This window comes from Macaca thibetana, chromosome 2, assembly GCF_024542745.1.
Source record: "Macaca thibetana thibetana isolate TM-01 chromosome 2, ASM2454274v1, whole genome shotgun sequence".
NCBI lineage: Eukaryota > Metazoa > Chordata > Mammalia > Primates > Cercopithecidae > Macaca > Macaca thibetana.
The window spans coordinates 9,120,752-9,145,748 of record NC_065579.1 but is presented as its reverse complement, the minus strand read 5'-3'; the positions used below and the strand labels follow the sequence as shown (position 1 = coordinate 9,145,748).

Sequence of the window (24,997 nt, the reverse complement as noted above, 5' to 3'; positions counted from 1 at the left end):
ATAAAGAAAGGCCTACGTGTATTCAGGATTTAGCAATGAGTCTAATTTAGGTTGAAATGTAACATACAAATAAGGAAGTAGAAGAAATAAAACTGGAGAGACTGGGATCAGATCTGGAAAGAGTCTGAATGCCAGGATGAAGATTTGAGGTCTTATGCTGTGTGCTGTGGAGACAGGGAGAGAAGAAGTAGTAACCTTATGGGAAGATAATAATGCCAACTCCAGAAAGGAAAAGGCAAAGGAGCAAGATCAAGATCAGTTAGAAGACTCTTGCCACAGTTCAGGAAAGAAATTAATTTTGGCCTGATATGGTTGGCTCTGTGCCCCTACTCAAATGTCATCTTGAATTGTAATCCCCTCATGTTGAGGGAGGGAAGTGATTGGATTATGAGAGTGGTTTCCCCTTTGCTCTTCTTGTGATAGTCCTCACAAGATCTGATGGTTTTATAAGCCCTGCTTGCACTTCTCTCTCCTGCCGCCATGTGCAGAAGGTCCTTGCTTTCCCCTCTGCCATGATTGTAAGTTTCCTGAGGCCTCTTCGGCCCTTTGGAACTGTGAGTCAATGAAGCCTTTTTCCTTTATAAATTACCCAGTCTTGGACAGTATTGTTATAGCAGTGTGAGAACAAACTAATACATGGCTCCTCACCTAGAGCATTCCATCTAGAGTTAGAGAGGAGAAGATCTACAGGAGAGGGCTGTGTTATTGCATCTAAATTTCTAACCTAGTCTATGAGGATATCAATATAAATGAAAGTATTCACCATCACAGAATGGATTAGTGTATGTTAAAGTCGTTGAGTGGAGGTGTGTGACTCTGAAGACTGTGGCCAAATCGAGTTGACACAACAAAGGAAAGTTACTCACTTCCTAGAAGTATGGAGGCAAATAGTGTTACCTGGACTACTCATACTACAGGCTTTATTTGCTGCTTGGAATTTTGAATACACATGTTAGCTATTCAACCCATAATTTCTTTCCAGTGTATGATTTGTTTTCAAACAAGGTTCCAGTCCTTGGTCTTTAGAAAACAGTGACACCAGGAAGGAAGAGCTTCCACCTTATCTGGTGGCTCTGTCCCTGCTGTGTGTCTGACCTTGGGTAAATCACCTGCCATCTCTGGGGCCTAGTTCCTCATCTGCAAAATGAACATGTTATGTTCCTCAGTATTCAGGGCTCTTCAAAGTTTCAACAGTTTAGGTTTTATATTCAGTATAAGTAGTATCCATTATTAACGTTGTCTTTCACAAAATGAACCAATCCCATTGAACCTTCCTGACAGCCCTAGGAATAAGCAGTGTGGGTGGTTTTTTGTTTTGTTTTTTGTTTTTGTTTTTGTTTTGAGACAGAGCCTCTCTTTGTTGTCCAGGATGGAACATAGTGGCATGATCATAGCTCACTGCAGCCTTGACTTCCCTGGCTCAAGTGATCCTCCCGCCTCAGCCTCCTCAAGTAGGTGGGACTGTATATAGGGGCATGCCACCATACCTGACTGATTTTTAAATTTTTTTGTAGAGTTGAGGTCTCCCAATGTGGTATAGGCTGGTCTCAAACTTCTGGCCTCAAGCAATCGTCTTTCCTCAGCCTCTCAAAGCACTGGAATTACAGACATGAGCCACTGCACCTGGATGGTATAATTATTTTAAATACATTTTACTCATATGTTAATAGAGTCACATAGAAAGTAGATAATTTTCACTAGGACTTACAATGATTTGCTGATCTAGTCATGACTAGAACCTTGACCACCTGACTTCTAGCCCAGTGCTCTCTCCACTCTACCAGGCTGTATTGATCAGTAAAGTACATGACAAGGAATGTAGGCAGTTTCCTATGATTGTGCTTGAATATGCTGTGTTTGTATTGTTTCTTCTGAGTTAGGACAGCCCAACAGAAGCATAATGGTTTTATGGGGCCCCTGAAAAGTTTTACTGGTTAAATGTTTATCTTTTAATCTACTTCCTTTCAGTGGGATGTGTGCAGATGTTGAGCTCTTCTTTGTGGTCAGTACTTCTATGATCAGCTGCAGGTGGTTATGAACTTGGAGGCAATCAGTAGCCAGAGACTTGACCACCTACACTCCTCAGTGTGGGTCCCTCTGACTCTACAAATAGTAGAGTCCCTGGGCCAAAATGGCCTCATCCAATCCAATGCCCTGTCCGGGGCTTGATCTCTTCTATTGCAGTTCTAATGGTTGCCCAGCATCTTCTTGAGCTACAACTCACTTGTGGATCCTGGACATGTACTGTCAATTGTCTCAACATCTTCACAGGCTTGCTTCATGGTCAGCTCACATTCAACATGACAAATTTCAAAACCCGTGTTACCTTTTCTAAATACTTTTCTTCTCAGATGGCGTTGCTATCTATTTAGTTCAACAAGCTAAAACCTAGTCCTCTTACACCCAATCTTCTTCAACATTTAGCAACTTCTAATTATGCTCCCTCTGAAATCTGTCTATATCTATCCTCTATTGCATTCACTTTCACTGTCCCCCTTCATGTCCCCCTTCGTGTCCCCTACTATATTTCTCTGGACTATCTGTGTAGCTGCCCAAATGATTGCTCAGAGTCTTTAATAAGCAAGTCTGCATTTTACATTTCTAAATGAGAATACAGGATACATTTCTCCAATTTATTGGCTATGGAACATCTTTTGTTCCTCAGAGCTTCTTCTGGAAAATGCTAGTCTAGCCTTTCCAGATGCAATGCAGTCCCTGTCACTGTCACATCTGTCCACCCCTCTTTGTGGCTGAACTTGTTATTTCCTCTGCTTAGAATGCCCTTCTTCCTGACTCTTGCCATCTGGAGAAGTCCTACGCATATTTCACAGTCCAATACAAACGTCTCCTACTCTCTGAAGCCTTCTTTGATCTCAAGTCCCAGCACATTGGCATAACCTCTGAGCTCTCAGAGGGCTGTGTACTTGAATGTATTATAATACTTAAATTATATTATAGCTGTGTGTGTTTGTGTCTATCTCCCAACAATTCTAAGCTCTATATGTTACTCACCTGTCACCAAGTCTAGAAATTTGACTGCCTTCTTTCACTTCTTCGAACATTCACCAACTTATAGTTGATGCCAAATAAACCTCATGCAATAAGTGAGCTTACAATTCTAGTACAGTGTTTAGCCTCTTCACTTCCACCACGACTCCCTGTGTCCCGGTGGAGGGTATGCTGGGGCATGAGAACATTGGTTCAGAAGGGAAGATGGGACAAGTATATCAGTAGTAATTACTGATCCTTAGGGAAAGGGACTTCTTGGGAAGGAGAAGTCATTCAAGATCCTTATGGAAGGGGACTTTCAGGGATGAGAGCCATTTCTGGAGAGGGACATCCCTGAAGTTCAGTATCAGTGTCTTACATTTACTGAGCACTTTCTCTTTGCAGGGTATTGTGCTAGGAACTGTGAATACATGATGTGAACCCTCAAGCAGCTTGTAGTTAATAGTTAGACTTGCTAAAGGCTCCTGGTTTCTATTAACAAAAAATAGCTCTGCTAACTGGACAACAAAGAGAAGTTTACTTTAAGAATGCAGAAATTTCAGAATTCAAGGGCAGGAAAACAGCTAGGTCTCTGCCCTGCCTCTCACTTGCATTATAGTGCTGAGCTTCATCAAAGTTATTATGCACATTTGAAATACATTTGCCAAAGTATCTTCCACTATCCTAAAATAGCTAAATAACTCTTTAGTTTGGGGAAAATCCATACATTCCCAGTCTAGGCAATAATTACACTTCCCCGTGTGGACCACTACGGGATTTATAGAGCATTTTAATGTCTGTTACCTTATTTGGTCTCCACAATCATCATTCAGTTGCTCCATGATCTTTTCTGCGGGCTACAAAATACCAGGTGCTAGGATAGGTGTATGGAGACAATTTTAAACAAAATGGACATGAGCCCTGTCCTTATGGAATTGAAAGTCTGGAAAGACAGAGTTCATATTTCTCTTATTTTAGAGACAAACTAAGGTGGAATGATTTGTCCCAGTTAGGTGGTAGAGCTAGGACCCAAACCTGGGCTTCCCATTCTGAATCCAAGACTGTGATTTTGCCACCGTCTGCTTTGCAATCATTGGGAAATCCCTCTGTATCTTCCAGGAGTTAACTGAAAAAAAAAAATGTCAATGAAAATGTCAAAGTGGCAAATAAAAAAGCCCAAAATATCAACATTAAGAAAGCAACAAAATAAACAGCTTCTGAAAACCCCAAAATATGTGTGTGTGTATTTGGGTGAAGTGAGCTCTCAAACTGAAACAAGTAACAGTAGCAATAGCCACTTGAAAACAAAAAAACAAAAACAAGAAAAAGACTTTTTTCCCCTCAAATCTGGAACGCAGCAGGGTGTTCTTAAGTTGTACAGAGCAGTGTTTGATGTGAGCATCCAGGCCCTGCTGTGAACAGAGCTCCACATTCCTGTCTTCCACACAGCTCTTATTGACTGGCTTTGCTGGACTCAAATGTGAGCAGGCTACAGCTTTGCCTCTGGCCATTAGAAGGATAATCTTTCTTGGGGGTCCCAGTCGGGTGCCAAGTGGGAATGCAGTGAGCGGGGTGGGGGGGTGGAGAGGCAGGGGCCTATTTTGATAGGAAAGTCGCCTATGCCTACAGCACTTTATGCCTGCTTCTCTCAAGTGAGCACCTTTCCCCCTTCTCATGTTTCTCTATGTAGCGAGTATAGGCCTTGGTGGTTGGATGGGTAGAAAGAAAAATGTGATCTTCCTTTTCCTGCACTATGATGAGATCTTCTAAAGGTGAATCAAATGGACAATTCCATTTGTCTCTGTGCCTCTCTATTTTAAAGCTGGAAGATGTAGCCTTAGGGTACCTAATTCCATAGACAGTAGACAAAAACAGAAAGGAAAAAAGAGAGCTGTCTTAGACTTTCATTAAAGCCTTGAATAAGACACAGCCTCTGCCTCAAGAGGAGGGACACATATGTGTCAACCATCGTTCCATTATCACATAATAATGGGCATGTACAAGTTTTGTGAAAGCCCAGGGAAGGAAGTGACAGTCCTTCTGGGTGGGTGTGTTAGAGCTGGGTCCTGAAAGTAGGAGTTTACTCAATACAAAAGTGTAATTGGAGTTGAGGAGAGAAGAAGAGAAAAGGGAAAAAAACATCATGTAAGCAAAGGCTTGGAGGTGTGAAAGAGCATGTATTTTTCAGGGAGTATTTGAGGAGATACTGGTTGTTTTTCTGGTAACAACACACTTTGTGTAATGAGACAAAGTCAATGATTGCTTGGGTTTTATGGCAGGACTAACTACATCAACAACTAACCAACAAATACCAGTGGATTAAGAGAGTAGACTTTCATTTCTCACTCACTTCCCAGCACAATACAGGTTGGCAGGGGAGTTAGGCTCCAGGCAGTCATTCGGAGACCCAGGTGCCTTCCATCTTCTGGTTCTGTCCTCCCCTTAGTTCCTCAAGTCTTTGCCACTCCTCTGGAGGTTGGGGAAAGAGAATGAGGATCAGGCACACATAGCAAGTTTAAAGGTGATGTCTGGAAGTTGTGTACATCACTCCTGTCCATATTTATGCCTTTGGCTAGAACTTAGCCACCCAGTCACACTCAGCTGCAAGGGGTCCAGGGAGTTAGAGGCTAAGGGGAGAACACATTGTCAAGCAGAACAGTGTCTGTCACAGCTTTGTGTCTGGAGAACAGAAGGATGGAGAGCATGAGGGCTTTATGCATACAGGATAGAACCTGATGAACGTGTTCTAGCTTCCCTAGGGGACAAGCATGTAATAAAGGGGTCAGGGAGGGCTCTAGGTGAGAGGCACCCTGTGGCCACACTCCTTGAGGAAAAGAAGATGAATGATTCTATCTGAAAGGTGTTTGTACTCAGACAGAAGAAAATCTGCTCCAGCCATGAGAAAATGGACAAAAAATCACTCTAGCTCAGCTCTTAAAATGGGAGCAAAAGAAACCCAGCCAAGTAGACAACTTACAGCCCCAACATTTAGAAAGCACCATGTGGTTTACTGTATGCTCACACACAAGGTTCTCAGCTGATCCTCACAAAGGAGGAGGACCTGGTTGAAAATTATCCCTGTTTTAGAAGTGGAAAAATGTATGCTCAGAGATGTTAAATAAGTTGCCAAGGGTTGCACAGTAAGTGAGAGCTGCATCTGCCACTGAAACCCACATTGTGTTCTTTCCACAGTTTCACTGACCCTCCTCTGTGTAGCAGAGATACTGACCACACTTTGGGAAGCTGACCCAGATCCAGCCCTGGACTGGAGGCCAGGATCTTAGGGAAGCTCTCCTCCATCAGCCAGCCCTCTGTTTGCCTGACTTCTGGAATCAGTGAACCAGCTCCTCATCCAGAGAGCACGTACATGTTAGCTGTCAAACAGTGCGTGCCGCATCTGACAACCCTAATATCACTGTTTGTATTATCAGACAATTACCAGCCGAGCTCGTATTCATAATTTGACTAACAACTCGCGACAATGATTATTTTTCCTTTTCTGGCAAAACAAATATAGCAGCGTTTTCTTTTCAGCATCAGCGCTGATGCTCCTTGGCATTCTATCAGCTGAAGGATTTTTTTTTTTTTTCAAAAAAAAAAATGTTAGTCGTACTCCCCCACATCTCGCTAACTTTACAGTCCCCCAGGCATCTGTGTGCAGTGAACTGAGCTGTTGAGACTAAATGTAATTTGCAATCAAGCTTCTGTTAACATGGAAATGTACCGGCTGGTCTGCTGCAATATGGGTTCTCATTCTGTCTAGCATATGGTTGCATTAAATCCAGTCTCCAGAATGTCTCTTGTTACCACATTGTCAATCCGTGCAGAGCAGAGAACCCTAAAAAACCACTAAAGGAACATATTTTTGGAATTGGCTCTTCTACTGGATCTTGACAAGAGCTGTCCAAAGACATACTTGGTTACTTGAAATGAACTAGCCCTGTCAGATCTATGCACACACACACAGAGACACGCAGTAAACTTGAAAACTGGCTTCATGCTCTGTAGTCGTAAGCACAGGAATTACGCTGGAGGACAAAGGAAAGGAGAAGGTGAAGGACTCGGCTTCACCAGATACACTTGAGACTCCTGTGTAGCTTTTTTCTTGATATCTCAATATTTAAGGCCCAGAAAATTAGAGTTGGACAGGATATAAGCTGTCTTTGTGGCTAGAGGCATAGGCTCCTGAAGTGGATGGACTTAAGCTTGAATCCTGACCCCAGCCCTCCCTAGCTTGGTGACTGTGGGCACATTCCGAAGCTTTGTGTGCCTCAGTTACTTCATCTGTAAAATGAGTGGACAAAGGGTACCCTCACAACTTACAGCATTATAGGAGATTAAATGCCTACACACAGCACTTATGTCAACAAATCATTGCTATTACTTAGTATTAATTACCTCTTCCTCACCATCCCTTTTCCCAAATCTGATGCTTAAATGCCTCCCACAACATCACTACTATTATTCTCCTTCTCTTGTCTTGCACCCTGCTGATGTCCAGAATGTCAGCCTCTTCTAAGGCAGCCCATTCTTTTCTGTACAATTCAGTTAAATGGTTTTTTTCCACCTTGAGCCTTTCTTTTGGGACATATAGAAAAAGTCTAATTCGGTGGCAGTCCTTCAGGTATTTCAAGAGCGTAATCATGTACTCTGTAAGTATTCTGCAGTTTCATTTGGCACCTTTCGTTTCTCCTTTAGATTATGCAGTTTTGCATCCCCTTCCTAGGCAGGCCCCTCCTCTCTAACTCGCCTGGGTATGTCCATGCCAATCTTGATTTCTGCAGCCCAGGCTGAGCACTGTGTTTGCAGCTCCTGTGTCACCAGCCTGGTCCTACCTGGTGATGAGTAAGGATTTGCCTGATTCCTTTAACACAGCTCAAACGTGGACCTATTTGCACACAAGTATATCAAGCTTTATAAAATAGCATCTCCTTGAAAAATTAACAAATAGCAGTTTTCAACAAATCATACTTTAAATTCAATGGAGGGAAGAGCTGCATGCCTACAGGTCTCTGTATCCTGTTGCAGGAAAAAATTCTTTTTTCAAGGAAGTAATTGCCCACCTTAAACATCTATTCTGTAAATCGAAAGTTCTGTAGGTTTTACTGAATGTGTTTTAAGTAAGAAACACACACAGAAGGTGCACTGTATCTCACCAAAGGAATAGGATGCAGTATCCTCCAAAATTGAAAGGGCACTTTGGGAGGTCAGGGGAAAATGGAGGGGAAGACATTCTAGCCATTCATTCATTCATTTGTTTCAAAACTATTTGTGTGCCAGACACAGTGTTAGGCACCAGGTGTGTTTCTAACGAGCTGCTCTTGCCACCAGGAAGCTAGAAGGCAGGTTAAAGCCAATTAAGATATGCCAAGTGCAGGGTGTTGTGGGGCCATCTCACCTAATCTTGAGTAGCTCAAAATCCAGGAATGGGGATAAACATGAAGGAAAATAATTAATTACTATGGAATAAGTGTTATATTTAAAGACTGTACAAAGTGCTCTGAGTACTTTGAGAAGAGAATTTGTTCATCAAATATTTTATTGAGCATCCAGTGTTACTGGATCTACAACGAAGAGCAAAACACACTCCTTGAAATTTACCAATGTTACAGTCTCAAGTATTTGTGTATGTGGTCTTAAATCAAGTACATACACTACATTTTTTATTGATTGATTACTTTAAAGAGATGTGACAAGTGTAATGAGTGTAATGAAGGAAGAGAACAGGATTCTAGTAGACAATTAGAGGGGGCCCTGATTGGGGAAGTCAATGGGATATCAAGGATTTCTCCTCCAAGTGGTATTTAAGCGGAGACCTGAGAGATAAATTGCAATCAGGATGAGAAAGATGGAGAGAAGCACCTGTGCAAAGACCTGAAAGAGGGACCAAGTTTAGAGTTTGAGGAACTAGGGGAAACAGGGTGACAGAAAGGGGGTGGTCCGGAATGTCTTTGCTGAACAGGTGGCCCCACTAAGGAAGACTTAGCACGTGCAGAGGAAAGACAGGTCATTTCAGACAGGACGGGCAGCACATACAGAGGACAGATCCAGGTCTGGGAGAAGCTCCTTCCGTCTTTGTGGTGATGGGATGGGAGGTGGTGGTGAGATGTTCAGGGAATGTGCAGAAATGGAGAGGGAAAGCTGGGCCAGATCATAAATGGCTTTAAAAACTACATCAAGGGATTGATTATACCTGCAGACCCCACAAAAGCACTGAAGATGTGCTAGATTATCTTCATTTTATTTTTTTAAAGCCCGTCTCCCATGCTTGTGAGTAAGGAGAGGGCAGAGGAATGCCTTCTGTATCTCTAGATCCTACCTCCTGCCCCCATTTTCAATTATGGGTGGTTAAGTTACATTCTATCCCTCCTTGCCACTTTGTTCCCAGCTCTGATTTGTGATCTGTGGAAGCTTTCATTTTGCCATTCTCCGATTCCTGTTGTAGTGACATTGTGCTATGGTCTGTTGATATGAGTGAGGGATCAGCAGCTTCTGAAGACCACAGAGACTCTAACTCAACCCTGCATGGTGCTTGCAACCTGCTCCTGCATTCTGACAGGAAGGTTTCACCCAAAGGTGTGAAGGATGAATCACCCCATGATGCAGATTATTTTCGGCTGCCAGTTGGCCATCCCTTATTGAGATCACAGAACTCAGAGGCTTGTGAGACTGTTTAGCCCAGCGCTCAGACTCAGTGGAGAAACTCATTAGCTCTATTTAATTAGAGAAACCAAACACTTCCAAACCTACTTTAATGTCAGCCTACTTCCCACCACCTCATTAATATATTTTTAAAAACTTTCACCTTTAATGTGGCAATGATTTTCTTAATTCTTTCAGTATTAGAACTCCAAGATTTAAGGTATTTAGCAAGAGAACAAGTAGAAAAATTACACAAGTGAGAGTCATGATTCTTTGAACCAGTATCTTTTGGTTATTACTAAATATGAGATTTTTAAACTCGATTTTCATGTATAACCTAGATGAAGGTTGTTGTTCTGGTTTAATCCTATAATGTTGCAATTTTTAGGATCATCTTTTTTTATATAGAATTTTACATTTTCCAAAAGGTTTTCCATCCATCAGATGATTCCCACAAAACACTGAAACAAAGTAGGAGCCGCTGATAATATCTCCATTCTCCAGATGAGGAAGTCTGGGCTGAGAGTAGTCAAAGGATTTCTTCGAATGGCAGCTCTATGCTTCAAGGTTGACAATGAGGACACAAATTTCAGGCCCAAGTGGCTTGAGATACTGCCTGTCGATGATAAATAGGGATGTTAGGAGGAGAAGATGGTTGTCTGAGAAAAGTGACAAATTCAGAGTAGGATGTGCTAAATTGCAGCTGACTAGAGAGCTGGAAGCTGGACGCATATTTGTATGGCTCTGTCATACAAAAGCTGCTCCAATACTGTGTAAGTGTGGTCTCTCAACCTGGAGGAGGCCAACATTTTTCTTGAGTCAGAATCTTTTCCAGGTAGCCTGAGAGCCTGCAGTTAGGAAGTAGTTTCTTAATTCATCCTAGATACCCCTTTGTAATCCCTTGGTCTTTTACTCAAGCTGACCCCAACCCAGACTTAGGTGTAGGTGATACTGATTTCATAACATACTTTCATAGCTTTTACCTCAATTGATTCCCACAGCACTCCTGTGAGATCTGAATTCTGGTCTCTGTCAAATCTACTAGAAAATGGGACTCTGTTAAGATGCAGGGTTTTCCAGTAGGAAACAGCTAATGGTGGCATACTGGGGACTTGAAGCTTGGGCCTCTCTCTCCAACAGCATGACTTATTCAATCATTTCCAGCGAAACTCCCCCGAACACTTTCCTTTCCTCTTCCCTTTCCTCTCTGTGTAGCTTCCTACTTTGGGATCTTCAGGAACTCTTCCCACAGTCTAATGACCAGACCTGCTTTCTAGAAACGTTCTTATGTCAGTCATACATGTTTTACTATGATTTTAAAACTTTGAGTTCTCTCTGTTAAGAGTATACTTATTCTCATTATTTTCTTCTCCCTGCTCACTATAACAAATACTTCTTGAGCCCTTGCTGTGCTCTTGACCCTGGGAGTACAATGATGAACAATCAGACATCACCTACATCCTCCTGGATTTAATATGGTTGTGGCAAGAAAGCTTTGTTTCCTGTAAGTGGGCTTCAGAGATCCATGGAACTTATAGGCAACCATTTGTTCCTGCAATTTCAGGGTATTTTTAACCTTTAATTGTGGGTTTAGGAATATTTAGCCAAATACTCCTCCAGGTGACATATAGGCAATGAAGAGGAAACAGTACATAAAATAGTGATGTGACTTCACATTTTGAAACAAAGAGGCAGGTGGTTCTGCTGTCAAACTGAGCATTAAAATGTAACTGGGGGTGTAGGTGTGGGAGTTTCTCAATAGCCCTGGAAACAGCCAATATTTTGGTAGGTTCACAGGATTTTCTCTTTTAATAAAGGGGATTGCTTGCGTCTTATTACAGGACTAAACAGTGAAGCCAGGAAATAGTACAAGTTTCCTACTGGTTTTTGTTGAAATTTTGGAACAGATCATTACAGAACTGATTCATGGGCATTTTGGAGAAAAGGCACTGATCACTAGAAGTTAATAGGAGTTTACCATAAACAGGTTGTGTTAGACACACCCCATTGCCTTTTCTTATTATGCCACGCAATGGGTAAATCTGCAGGATGAGGAAGTTTTAGCAGTGGACTTAACACGACCTCTTGTGATGTGATTGCATATAAGCAGGTGAAATATGGGCAGGGTCATGTCTTACACACTGGTTTCATGGGCGGGTGAATAAAAATGACACTTGAGCATGCTAACTGTTCCATGTAAGCTAGAAGGAGGTTTTTGGTGAGGACTAGAAGCCTTTTATTCTGTTCAATATTTTTTGTTAATTACTTGAAAGATTATCTGGAAGAGGGAATGCCCAAGTATAAAAATGACACCGGCCAGGCGCGGTGGCTCACGCCTGTAATCCCAGCACTTTGGGAGGCCAAGGTGGGCGGATCATGGAGTCAAGAGATTGAGACCATCCTGGCCAACATGGTGAAAACCAGTCTCTACTAAAAATACAAAAATTAGCCAGGCACGGTGGCGGACACCTGTAGTCCCAGCTACTTGGGAGGCTGAGGCAGGAGAATCGCTTGAACCCGGAAGGCAGAGGTTACAGTGAGCTGAGATCACGCCACTGCACTCCAGCCTGGCAACAGAGGGAGACTCCATCAAAACAAACAAACAAACAAAAATCAAAAAAAAAACCAGACACCAAACTAAAACAAAAATCAAATACCATAGACTAACACAAAGAGATGGCATAACATAGTAAGGAGAAAGAGTTCTGGCATTGGAGAGACCTTGCCGCTTGTCTCTGACCTCCTGACAGTGAAGTAACATTGAACAGAGGCTTACTGTTTCAAGAGTTCAGTTCCATCACCTATAAGGTAGGGATAGGATTGTTTGTGATTCAGATCAATATGAGAATTGAAAAAGAAGTGTGTCAACACCTAATATCATGCTTGGCACACGTTTTCAATAAATTAATAGCAATAACAATAATAACAGCAAATTGATATCTAAAATGATCTAGAACTTCTAGAACACAGGACAGAAATTAATACGATGAAGCAAATCTGAACTTAAGAGATATGTGTGGAGATGATATTGGAGGAATCAGGGCCACATTTATGACACTCAGGCTGCTAAGAATTGCTTAACACATGTCAGACACTAAAGAATGTATGTTAATGATGACTTGATTATCTGTGTGTGTTTGAGAAATCACAAAGGAGAATCTTATATTGATATTATATGAGTCTGATATATTCATATATATGAATGGCTGCCATATTGAAGAGAATATGGATATCTTTATTTGCATTTTCCTAAGAGAAAGCCAGGCTAAAATGGGTGGTAGTTAAAAGCAGAGAAAATTTGGATAATATTAAACAATTTTTCTGTAGTAGTCAGAGCTTTACCGTCATGGATCTGTGTGGCTTGTGGAACAGGAGACCGTTCATCACATCAGCTGTTTTTCCTTGTACTGAAAAACCAGGCCATGTTGGCTGCATGATGAATGTATTAAAACTTCATTTATGCATTGCCATTACTAAATATCAGTTTTGTGTTGGGCAGTGTGTTAAATGCTGGTGGCCAAAGGATAAAGATGTAACCTCCACCTTCCGTTAGGTCACAGTTAAGAAGAGAAGGTGCCCTAAGTCTCTTTGAGGGATCTGCGGAAGACTTAGACAATGAGTAGGAATTTTCCAGGTAGATATTCCACTGAAAGAGAGTAGCCAGTGTCAAGGTTAGAGGTGTGAGACATCATAATGGATTCTCAAAAAGACAAATGTTGCTGGGAGTAGACTTTTCCAGGTGGGCGAGGACCTGCAATGCCCTGTACAGAGTGTCAGGGACTCAGACGCCTTCCCACTCTATCTGTTGTGTCTTGTACATATCCATGTTAGAGCACTGATCCCACCATATAATAATTGCTGTGGGTGCATCTCCTCAACACACTGGAAGTTCCTTGAGGGCAGAGACCATGGTTTATATATTCTTGTATCTTCACTGCTTACCCTGAGCTATCCACAGTTTACATACTAAACAAATCCTAATGAATAAAAAAGTAGTTAGATGAAAGCAATATGCATCTCATTTAAAAGGCGAGTTTTGGCATGATTTATGAAGAGGTGTTTGGCTCTTAGAGGTTTCTAAAGCTGCGCTGAATGTAACACCAAGAATCATTTCTAGAGAGCTGTGCCTTTTCCAGAGTACTTCTGCAAATGCTGATGCTATTATTTAGTTCACTGTACACAGGTACCGTACCAAACACTTTTCCTGCCTTATCATTTAATCTGCACAGCGTCCCTCTTAAGTCCACATGTATTTTCTCCATTTATTGATAAATAATTTAAGATTTGGAGAGGCTAAGTAACTCACCCAAGGTCATAGAGTCAGGGAGTGACACAGCTGGGACTTGAACCCCGGTCTGTTTGACTCCAGGGCTTGAGTCTTAACCACTACACTATCCACAGAAGGAGGAGGAGGAGGGAAGAGTTATCCAGTGATCCCATCTCCAGGTTAGACCCTGAGATTCCCTTTGAATTAAAAGAGACTTGCTTGGTTAAAAGAAGCTGAGCTCTCCAGAATCTTCCAGCCCCACATTCTAATATAACCTCTGCTCTAGCAGTGGAGAAAGAGAAAATCTATAGGGGTAGGATGAGTTTAGAGGAGCTGGAGCATCGTGGATGCAGGTGGATATGGCAGCCACCCCTCCCTGCTCTCTACATGTAGCACTACTACACCAGCGGATGCAACACTTGGTTAGAGAGCGGAGGAAATTACAAAATAGTCATGGCGGAGGCAGAAAAGAAGTGGAAATTGAGTCTCTTCTTGCCTTTGAATGTTTTGTATAGTCTGGGAGACTCATTGGGATGTTTCTTTTTGTTTTTCCTTTCGACTCGGATGTCTTCCATTTGGAAGCCCCTTTGCTTCTAAGAAGTTCCGGAGGCCAGCCCAGGTCCACAGGTAAGGAGGCTAGGACGTACCTCTTAGTTATATCCTGGAAGAGAGGGAAAAGTGACCTGCAGGTCTCCCGGACTGAAAAGCACAGTGCTGTCCAGTGGAACGCAGGGAAGATACTGACTTTAAAAGCAAGCATGGAATGAGTGGCTGACTTTTGCTTGTTGCTTGAGTCTGGCAGATGGGGGTGGGCAGGAGGTTAAGGAACTTCAGCAGACGCCAGCAGTCTGTGGATGTGGGTGGCCATTCTTCCTAGGGGCTGAAAAGACGGTCACCTTGCACTTGTGAAGATAAAATTCAAACCCAAGTTTCTCTGTCTTGGAACACAGAACAGCATAACCCTTTCTCAATCTTCGAGAGGAATGTTTTCAAAAAGTAGCAGCATATAGGGAATACAAGGCTGCCTAAGGTTCTGATTCACAGATGTAAATTCTGCCCCGTCAATAAGTCTTGGTGTTTGTAGGATTTGTTTGCAAGGACAAAGATGAAAGGCAAGTTGCTATAAAACCTTTCCGCTCCCTCCTGATTGGTGAGCAAAAATGTCCACACACTGCCATCTGGTGGGCACTACTGGTCACTGTCGTTTTAATGAGAAAGTTTGAAGTTTACTGCAAACTTAGAAGGGGCCAGGCAACTAATTACTAGTTTTGAGCAAAACAGCAACGTGTAAAACACAGTTCCTGGCTGCGAAGGGCTCACAGTCTACCGGTCTTCAGCAAAACAGCAACGTATAAAACCCAGTTCCTGACTGCGAAGGGCTCACAGTCTAATGGAAGAAACAGACCTGTCCAACACGTCGTCATAACTGAATAAGCACTAGTTTAAGAAAAGGTGCCGAGTGTTATCAAAGCAGAGGACCTTTCTCTGGGAGTTTAGGGGAAACCACCTTTGAGCTGAGTCTGGAAGCATGCCTCGCACTGGGAAAAAGGAGGAGAAAGTTTATTTTAAACACAGGGAACATTATGGGTCATTGCATGGTGTGAGTTTTTAGTTCGGCCTGGCTGGTACCTAAGGAGCATGGAAAGAAGCTGTAGACAAAAGGCTGGGAAAAGTTTAAGCCAGACCATGAGGGGCCTTGAATGCCTGACTTAGGCAGTGAATCAATCAGCTCTAGACTATATAGCCAGAATATAAAGGAATCAGATTTGGGTGGTAACGCAATATGAAAAACAATTGTCTGTACACATGCTTCTCAAACATTTGGAATTCTCTCATTACTTGAAATCACCTATGGAAACTCATTATGTGAAATAGGTAAAACCGGGGTTCTTCTGGTTAAAGCAGAAGTGGGGATTCAGAGCCTGAAGAACTACCATCCCATTTCTCCCATTCCTGCCACATGCGGATGCCTTTGGGTAGCGCCTAAGGCTCAGCAGAATCTTGCTGGACACGGCTGCTGTGGGCGATTGCTGCCCTAATGTGACTGTCTCTGCTTTGGTGTTAGTAACTGCTTTGTCCTGTCCCTCCTGTGCCATAGGTGTCCATAAAGGAGGTTCTAGATCTTTTCCTACGTCAGCGCTGTTCTCAAGATTCCATTTATGGTAATCTCTATCTTATTAATAAATTAACTTGTCCAAACAATCTATGTTACCTGGTCTCTGGCCCCTAGCTTTATATTGCTAACGGACATACGTAGGGAGGTGGATAGAAAGGAGCCATCTCGCAGTGTCTGTTAATCATCACTGTATGCTGCCTAAGGTATTATTTCATGTTAAGTATCCACGGCATATGTGTAGCACAGATACTCTGTGATGGAGTTATGAGAAGTTGTTTGGTCTTACTCAGGGCACGACAGTTGTTGCTTTCATTCCAAGAACAGCACTCTGAGAAAGCATTCAAGAACCTCTGATGAGTGGCTGAATTATCAAGATATCTAGGACTTTCTGTTCTGTGAAGACGTGGAGCTCCTAGATGCTATTTGCCACAAGAGGAGAGATGTCAGTCTAAGAATTGATGAAGAGTGACTGGTCCCCTGATGGGCAAAGACTGCCTTGTTCCAGCCAGCGTGGTTATCTTCTGCCCTCTTCAGAACAACACTTTTAGATGCAAAACACAAATTCCACCCACCAAACAGCATTTCCTCTCATTCTTTCTCTTGTTCCTTGTCTTTACTCACGCCTTGCCCACTCTCTCTGCATGGTGGGGTCAGTTTGCTCTCACTTTCCCACACTAACTTCTCTGTTTCGAGCCTGTGTCCGGAACTGCCTCCTTCTTGCCATCTGGTAGCTGACATCTGCCACATCTTTCCAACCAGAGCCCCCATCTTTTCTTGGAGGCCTTAAAAAAAAAAAAGATGTTAACTTTCATTGCATGACTTTTCCCAGTACATGATTATGTACAGTGTTTTCCACATGGTTGAAATAACTACTTTAGCATCGACTCTTGCCTGCATTACTTAGGTTAATTGTTATTTCCCTGATGGCACACCGAGCAGTGTCCTTTGATGTATCCAGTGCCAAATTCGATAAACAATAACTCAGAATATTACGCTTTATAACTAATGAGTTGGGGCTGTTCTATGTTTTATTAGAGCAAATGGAAATGCAATTCCGCTTACTGCCTTTGATGAAGAGCAGCAAAGTGGAAGTGACTTTGTGAAGTTGCAGGCTTTGTATGGATTTCTTTTTTTGAGACAGTCTTGCTCTGTCGCCCAGCCTGGAGTGCAGTGGCACGATCTTGGCTCACTGCAACCTCCACCTCCTAGGTTCAAGCAATTCTCAAGCCTCAGCTTCCTGAGTAGCTGGGATTAGAGGCATACACTACTACACCGGGCAAATTTTTGTATTTTTAGTAGAGGCGGGGTTTTACCATGTTGGGCAGGCTGGTCTTGAACTCCTGACCTCGTGATCCACTCGCCTCAGCCTCCCAAAGTGCTGGGATTACAGGTATGAGCCACCGCGCCCAGACCTTTGTGTGAATTTCTACTGTTTATTTACCTGCTTCAGTGGAGACTGCTCATTTTCACAGCCGTTTCCCTTCATAAAACCGTTAACTCCTTGAAGGAGGGAAATGACAGCGCGGGGCTTGGGACCAGGATCACAGTACATGATCAATAACTACTTTTTAAATGTATTTTCAATAGAGTTATAAGGATTCATCTGGGTACTGAAGACATTTGGGACCTCAGTGAAGTTTCTCCAAGACCAGATGGTCACACTGATTTTCTGGAATCATTTTGAATAAAAACGAGCGAGGTGGTGAACACAACGCAAGGCTCTCCGCGTACTGTCTGGTATTGTTCAACCAGCTCCATGGCTCCCTGAGGGCAGAGATGAGCAGATGTTAATGGAGAAAGCCAGGTGGGATGATGTTATAACATTTCTCCTACAGCCCCGAGTCTCCCAACTCCTGCCTGTGTGACCTGAGTAAGACTCAGTGCACGACATCGGTGTTCCCATCTGTGCAATAAAGGAATTGATCCCCCAGGATCTTCCATTTCTGACAATGCTTTGGATTTCATTGGTTCTGTCACACGTACTCCCCAAAAGCCTCCATCTTTGGATAAGTGATTAAAACTGCTGAGTAATTTTCAATCAATAAAAGTTCAGCGCTGGCTCTCATTTTCTTCCAAAGATGTTTGTGCAAAGACCTGTGCATAACAATTCAGATGACAAGCACACCTCCAAAGTGAGTCCCTTAACACCACTTGTCCTTGGGGTTTCAATAAGCTCAGTCATTCAGAAAAGCAAGTGAGTTTTGCAGATATAAGATACTGTATTATTAGAAACTCACCAATATAGAAAAAGCTGATGTGGGTTGGGAGATAGAGTTGATATCCCAGCAACAGTCTTCTTACTTCATAATCTAAGTATATCAGAGACGTATTTTGGAGACACAAATTTGACCCTAAATATAGCTAAAACCATGCTCTTGCAAAGGGCTTTGGTGTAAGGTATTACTTTGTGCTTAATTATTGAGGCTGTTAAATTCCTTAGGTTTCTCTTTCTCACAACCAAAGGAGTTTAACGGCCTCAGTAATTAAGCACAAAGTAATACCTTACACCAAAGCCCTCTGCAGAAAGAGAAACCTAGCCGGGTACGGTGGCTCATGCCTGTAATCCCAGAACGTTGCGAGGCCGAGGCAGGTGGATCACCTAAGGTCAAGAGTTTGAGACCAGCCTGACCAATATGGTGAAACCCTGTCTCTACTAAAAATACAAAAATTAGCCAGGTGTGGTGGCATGCCCCTGTAGTCCCAGCTACTCAGGAGGCTGAGACAGGAGAGTTGCTTGAACCCGAGAGGCAGAGGTTGCAGTGAGCCGAGATCACGCCACTGGACTCAAGCCTGGTGACAGAGCATGACTCCATCTTAAAAAAAAAAAAAAAGATTACTTGATCCTCCAGTATATATCAAGTAACGGAGGATTTACTTTGAGGACATACTTGTGAAATAGGCCTCTCTGTCTTTACTGGAAGCCAGGCAAACCTTAACCATCAGGCCTTACAGAACCTGGAACTTACAGAACCTGGAAGGGGAACGTGGTCTGGATTGAGCAGATGTGCTTGGCTTGATCTGCTCTAGGGACTGCAGGAGCCAGAGCACAAGGCTCTTGTTCTTGTGCTTCACTTTCCATGTGACTCAACTACTCTGTCAGTTTCTGCTTCCCTTAGAATCTGTTCTTTTTATGTTTACAAGGTGAACTGTTTACTTCATTTTACAAAATCTGGAGAGAAATGGTCTGAGGCTATGTTTAATTACCATAGTCCATTGAGAAGTTTTCCTTCAAGTCACACTGTTGTTGCTGATTATCCTATATTTTGGGAACTCTTGGGCCATGGGCACTTCCTAGTCCAATCAGCTTTGGCCAGAAGCAGGTTCTACCATATAGACATGATTATCTCCAAATTAGAGGGAGCCCCCAGCTCCAAGTGAAAGGGACGTGTGGACAGTTTCCTTTAGAAAGGGATGTGTGATGGTGGGACAGACATGTCTGCTGCAGTAGGAATGTTTCATTTGGCAGAGAGAAAACCTAAGAAAAAGTAGGATTGCTACCCGCCATTATTATTAAAAAGTAGGATTGCTACCCGCCATTATTATTGAAAAGTAGGATTGCTACCCGCCATTATTATTGAAAAGTAGGATTGCTACCCGCCATTATTATTGAAAAGTAGGATTGCTACCCGCCATTATTATTGAAAAGTAGGATTGCTACCCGCCATTATTATTGAAAAGTAGGATTGCTACCCGCCATTATTATTGAAAAGTAGGATTGCTACCCGCCATTATTATTGAAAAGTAGGATTGCTACCCGCCATTATTATTGAAAAGTAGGATTGCTACCCGCCATTATTATTGAAAAGTAGGATTGCTACCCGCCATTATTTGCACAGCTACCTTATGAAAGTAGTTTCACGTGTGTCTTAGATCCCTTTAGAAGGAAGATATCAGACAAAGAGACCTGCAATAAATGGGAAGAAGTCTTGGCTTAAATGTAGCATTCCTCTGACAGAGTACAATGTGAGTGGAGTTGGAGATGATGCCAGAGCGTGAGCTTGCCATTGCCGGGCTTTTACAAATGTCATCATCCCTTTGTATTGAGCGCCGTTGCAGCGTGCAGACACTGGCTAGTATTTTTTTAAATAAAGATTTTATTTTTAATAACCTAGCTATTAGTCATAACCTGTCTTAATTCACCTCCCCTAGAAGTAGAACCTGAGAAGGGATCTGGGTGCACGTGGTTTATTGAGTTTACACTCTTAAGAAACATCTCCAAAGAATGAGGAAAACAGAACAGAGAAGAGCTGGGCAGGAATGTAATCGCAGGTAAAATGCTGTCTTGCTCTGATTCAGAGGAATTATGTAAAATTTGTACTGGAGTATTGTTCCAATCTGAGACAAGGCTTCTGGGCTTTTTGGCCCCTGCATCATTCAGTCATTGGATGTTTGGGGTGAGGGGCGTTGTCACTCCCCAAGTGTCTCGGGTGAGGCAGCTCCCGTCAGTCCTAGGTAATTCTTCCTAGATCAAGTGTGGAAACTGTTAGCTGCAGCACCTGCCATGGCAGGGAGATGGGTATCCAGCTGGCAAATGCGATCTGGGTGGAGTATCAGCAGCATCTGCTGCAGGCTTCCTTGAGTCTGCTACAGAGAGTCTGCTACAAGACAGAAACTCTGGCTAGTGTAGGCAAAAAGCAGAACTGGTTGGAAGGAATAGAGGACTGACTGATCTGCGAGACAAAAGGACCACATCTGGACCATGGGCAGAAGACAAGGCAATCTTAGAGGACTAAGAGGACCGAGTTGTTATGCCCAGACCATTTATTCCCCGAAGAAGACCACCAGAGTCCAGAGTCAAAGCTAAGCAGTAAGGATCTTTATTACAGGTTCGAACCTGGAACTCTCACTTGCTCGCAAAACGAGACGGGCAGGAGAGCTCCGAGCAGTGTTATATAATCTAAGAAAAGTGGGCATAGAGTTATTATACAAATCAGATATATGATTGGCTAGTGTTTGAACAAGGCGATTTGGCTAACTATGATTGGTTCCCGCCATTTCTGATATATCAGTTCAACCTTTGAGGCGGGAGAGCAGGTTTATGGCAGCAAGAGTTTATCTTACTTAAACACGTCTTGTGACCTTGTCTCAGAACTTACAAAATCTCTGGTACGTGCAGAAAAACAGGTACTCACAGAACTTACGAAATCTCTGGTATGTGCAAAGATTAGAGAGCAGAACAAAGGGTGTAGCGGGGTGGGGGGCGGGGGGCGGGTACACATCTATCTTTGTGTCCTTTCAGAGTCTCAGAAGACTGCCAATACAGTGAGGAGTTTTAAGCAATAATTGCCTGGCCAGGACAGCATTATGATTGGATGCCACTGGACGTCATCGCAGCCACTCTAAATGAATTCTCATCATCTCTCCAAAGCCAGCCCTTTGGGTAGAAACACCTGATTGGCCAAACGTAGAGCACACATTTATCACTAGCATGCTTGAAAGTGGAGAGAGGATGAGACAGCTGCTTGTTTCTTGGAAGGAAGGAAGGAAGGCGTTGCAGCTCACCAATAACTCACATCATGCGATATTCTTCAGCAATTGGAAAAGGAGTTTGATGCTGAAGAACAAAACCTGAGAAAAGCCAGCGTATCTCCTGAAAAGCTGGCAAAATGGAGATTACTACCCTTATTTTACGATTATAAAAACTGAGACTCAGAGAAGTAATTTTATTCATTGATTCAGAGAGATTAAGTTCATTCATTTGCCAATTATTTGTAGAGTGTCTGCTATGGGCTAAGCCTTATTCTAGGTCCTAGGGATTCAGCACTGAGCAAAATAGGCAAAAATCCGTGGCCTCATGCAGTGTACATTTTTTTTTTTTTTTTTGACGTGGAGTCTCTCACTGTCGCCCAGGCTGGAGTGCAGTGGTGTGATCCTGGCTCACTGCAACCTCCACCTCCCAGGTTCAAGCAATTCTCCTGCCTTAGCTTCCCAAGTAGCTGGGATTACAGGTTCCCACCACAATGCCTGGCTAATTTGTTGTGTTTTCAGTAGAGATGGGGTTTCACTATGTTGGCCAGGCTGGTCTCAAACTCCTGACCTCAGGTGATCCACCCACCTCGGCCTCCCAAAATGCTGGGATTACAAGCGTAAGCCACCATGCCTGGCCTGCAGTGTACATTTCTATGTGATGTGGGTAGGGTGAGAGGGTGTTGAGACAAAAAATAATAGGTAAATAAAACACATAGTGTATCAGACGGTGACAAATATTAGAAAGAAAAAATGAATCAGGGAAGGTGAGTGGGTTGGGTGTGGTGGCTATATTATGGAGATGTTTCCATTTTAAGTAGGACAGTCAAAGTAGTTCCTGCTAAAACAGTGACATTTGAGCAAAGACCTGAAGGAAGTAAGGGAATGAGCTATGTGACTGTCTGTGAAAATGTCCTGGGCAGAGCGAACAGCAGGTGCAAGATGCCCTGAGGCCTGCATGCAACTGGTAAGCTCAGGGACCCACGTGGAGGCTAATACGGTTAGGGGAGAGGGAGCCAGGGGGAGCAGCAGAAGGAAAAACCAGGAGGTGGCTGGGGCTGGACCATGGGGGTCTTGGAGCCCATACAATGTTTTGAGGAGGGGATTGACATTATTGGAATTACACTTCAGAGGGTAGAAGGATGGACAGAAGCAGAAAAACTGGTTAGGAAGTTTCTGCAATAAATTAAGTAAGTGGTAATAGAGTCTGGGATTAGGGTGGCAGCTGTGGAGGTACTGAAAAATAGTATTGTTGCTACGTTGCAGGCTGAAGAATGGCCCCTAACATGTCTGTGTCCTAATTCCTGAAACTTGATAAGGCAAAGACTTTGCAGATGTGGTTAAAGATCTTGAGATGGGGAGATTGTTCTGGATTATCCATGTGGTCCCAACATAATCATAAGGGTCCTTATAAGAAAAAACAAGCAGAGTTAGAAACAGAGAAGGTGATTATTCATAGAAGCCAAGTATGGAAGTGGCAAGGGTCAAGGATATGGCCACAGTGAAAGCGTTCATTGATAGATAAATGGATAGAGAAAATGGAATGTTATCGAGTCTTAAAAAAGAATAAAATCCTGTCATTTGTAACAACGTAGATGAACACAGAGGACATTATGCTAAGTGGAATAAGCCTTGCACAGAAAGACAAATACTGCCTGATCTCATTTATGTGTAAAATCTTTAAAAAATTGAACTAGAAGAAACAGAGTGTAGAATTTGGTTAGCAGGGGTTGGGGGGTGAGGGAAATGGGGAGATGTTGGTCAGAGTACAAAGTTTTAGTTATGCAGGACGAATAAATTCGGAGGTCTCATGTACTGCATGGTGACTATAGTTAATAATACTGTATTGTATACTTGAAATTAGCTAAGAGAGTAGATGTTAAATAGTCTTACCAGAAAACAAAAAGTAACTATGAGAAGTGATGATATGTTAATTAGCTTTATTGTGGCAATCATTTCACATAGCATACCTATATGAAAACATCACGCTGTACACCTTAAATACATACAATGTTTGTTTATCAATTGTAACTCAACAAAGCTGGAAAGGAAAAAGAAAGAGAGAAGGTGATGTGAAGATGGAAGAAACAGACACAGAAAAGGTGCTATGCTTGCTTCTGGCTTTGATGACTGAAGAAGGAGCCAGGAGCCAAAGAATGTAGTCAGCTTCTAGAAGCCGAAAAAATCAAAGAAAAAGTTTTTTTCTTAGACCCTCTAGAAGGAACACAGCCCTACAGATGCCCGACCTCCAGAACTCTAAGATAAAAAAAATTACGTTGTGTTAAACCCCTGTGTTTGGAGTGATTTGTTCCAGCAGCAAAAGAAAACAAACACGTGGCTTTTGGAGTTAGGGTCAGTGATGTTTACCCATGGATGAGATGCAGAGAGAGTCAAGGATAACATTACAAGTTTGTGAAGAGCAGCTGGAAGGACGGAGTGCCTTTTACTGGTGAAGACCTGTTTGGGGTGGCTTTAAGTCCAAGCCCCTGGCGATACCCTTTCTGCTCTGCTCTGGCTATGCTAAGAGGCTAAACCAGGACAAAATTCACAGGAGATGTACCCGCTTGGCTGGTCAGATGGGTACGTCCACTGTCATCATTCTTCCCCTAATTTTACACCCTCTTTGCAGCCTCTATCTATCAGTATTTCCTCGTTGTTCTTTGATGGTAGCAGGCAGCACAGAGCTCGATGAAATTAGACATATATTTCTTATTTTAAGGCACAGCTGAGAAAATGTCTAGGAAATAAAAGTTGTTTTGATGTAAGCTGTATTATCTGGAGGCTTGTTAATGGTCTGTCACTGGGGTCCTCAGGCTGAGAAATTGATTCCTTAAACTGATAATCACTGAAACAGTCACCAACGACCATAGTACTGCTTTGGTTATCCTTAGCCAGTGACAAAAGTCATACTATTGTAGTCAAAGAAGCTATGCCAGGGAGTTGGAGCACCTGATTTTGACTGGCTTTGCTGTTCACCTGCTGTCACTCTCTCTTTTTGAGCCTCAGCTTCCCTGTCTGTAAATTGAGTGTGCTAGAGCCAGTGTTTTCAAAGAGCCCTCTTGGGGCTGCTTCTCCTTGCTATTTGTTATGCGTCTTAGAGAGAAGCTTGATGGAGCATTAAGCCATCCAGGTCTCAGCACTGTTCTGTCTCAGGTCCTGAGGAGCAGGCACTGACCTACTTCTTCTGCCTTCTTTTCCCTGCTGTCCTATTGGTCTTTATTCTGACCCCAGACCTGTCATTGCTCAGGATGCAGTTAGAGATCTTACTTCTATTCCAAGTGGCCAATGACTCACATGTCCATGGGACTGAGCAGTGAGGACAGGCTCCATTCGACAGAGTCCAAGGCAGATGGTCACGCTTCCTTTCCAGACTGAACATCGAATGCCAGGAGCTCAGTGAGGGGCACTCTCCTTCTGACTTGGAGCTCTGTGAGGCAGACACACAGGCCAGGTTCCGGCCACCTTCTGTTCTGGTTTGCCTAATGATGCTTTTGGCGAAAGACAAGGAAGAACAGCAA

At 42.9% G+C, this 24,997-nt stretch overlaps 1 protein-coding gene across 5 annotated transcripts in view; it reads left to right on the top strand.

Moving 5' to 3' along the window:
- TPRG1 (tumor protein p63 regulated 1) overlaps nt 1-24,997 on the top strand; it is a 219,753-nt gene that overhangs the window by 33,494 nt on the left and 161,262 nt on the right. The window lies entirely within an intron of this gene.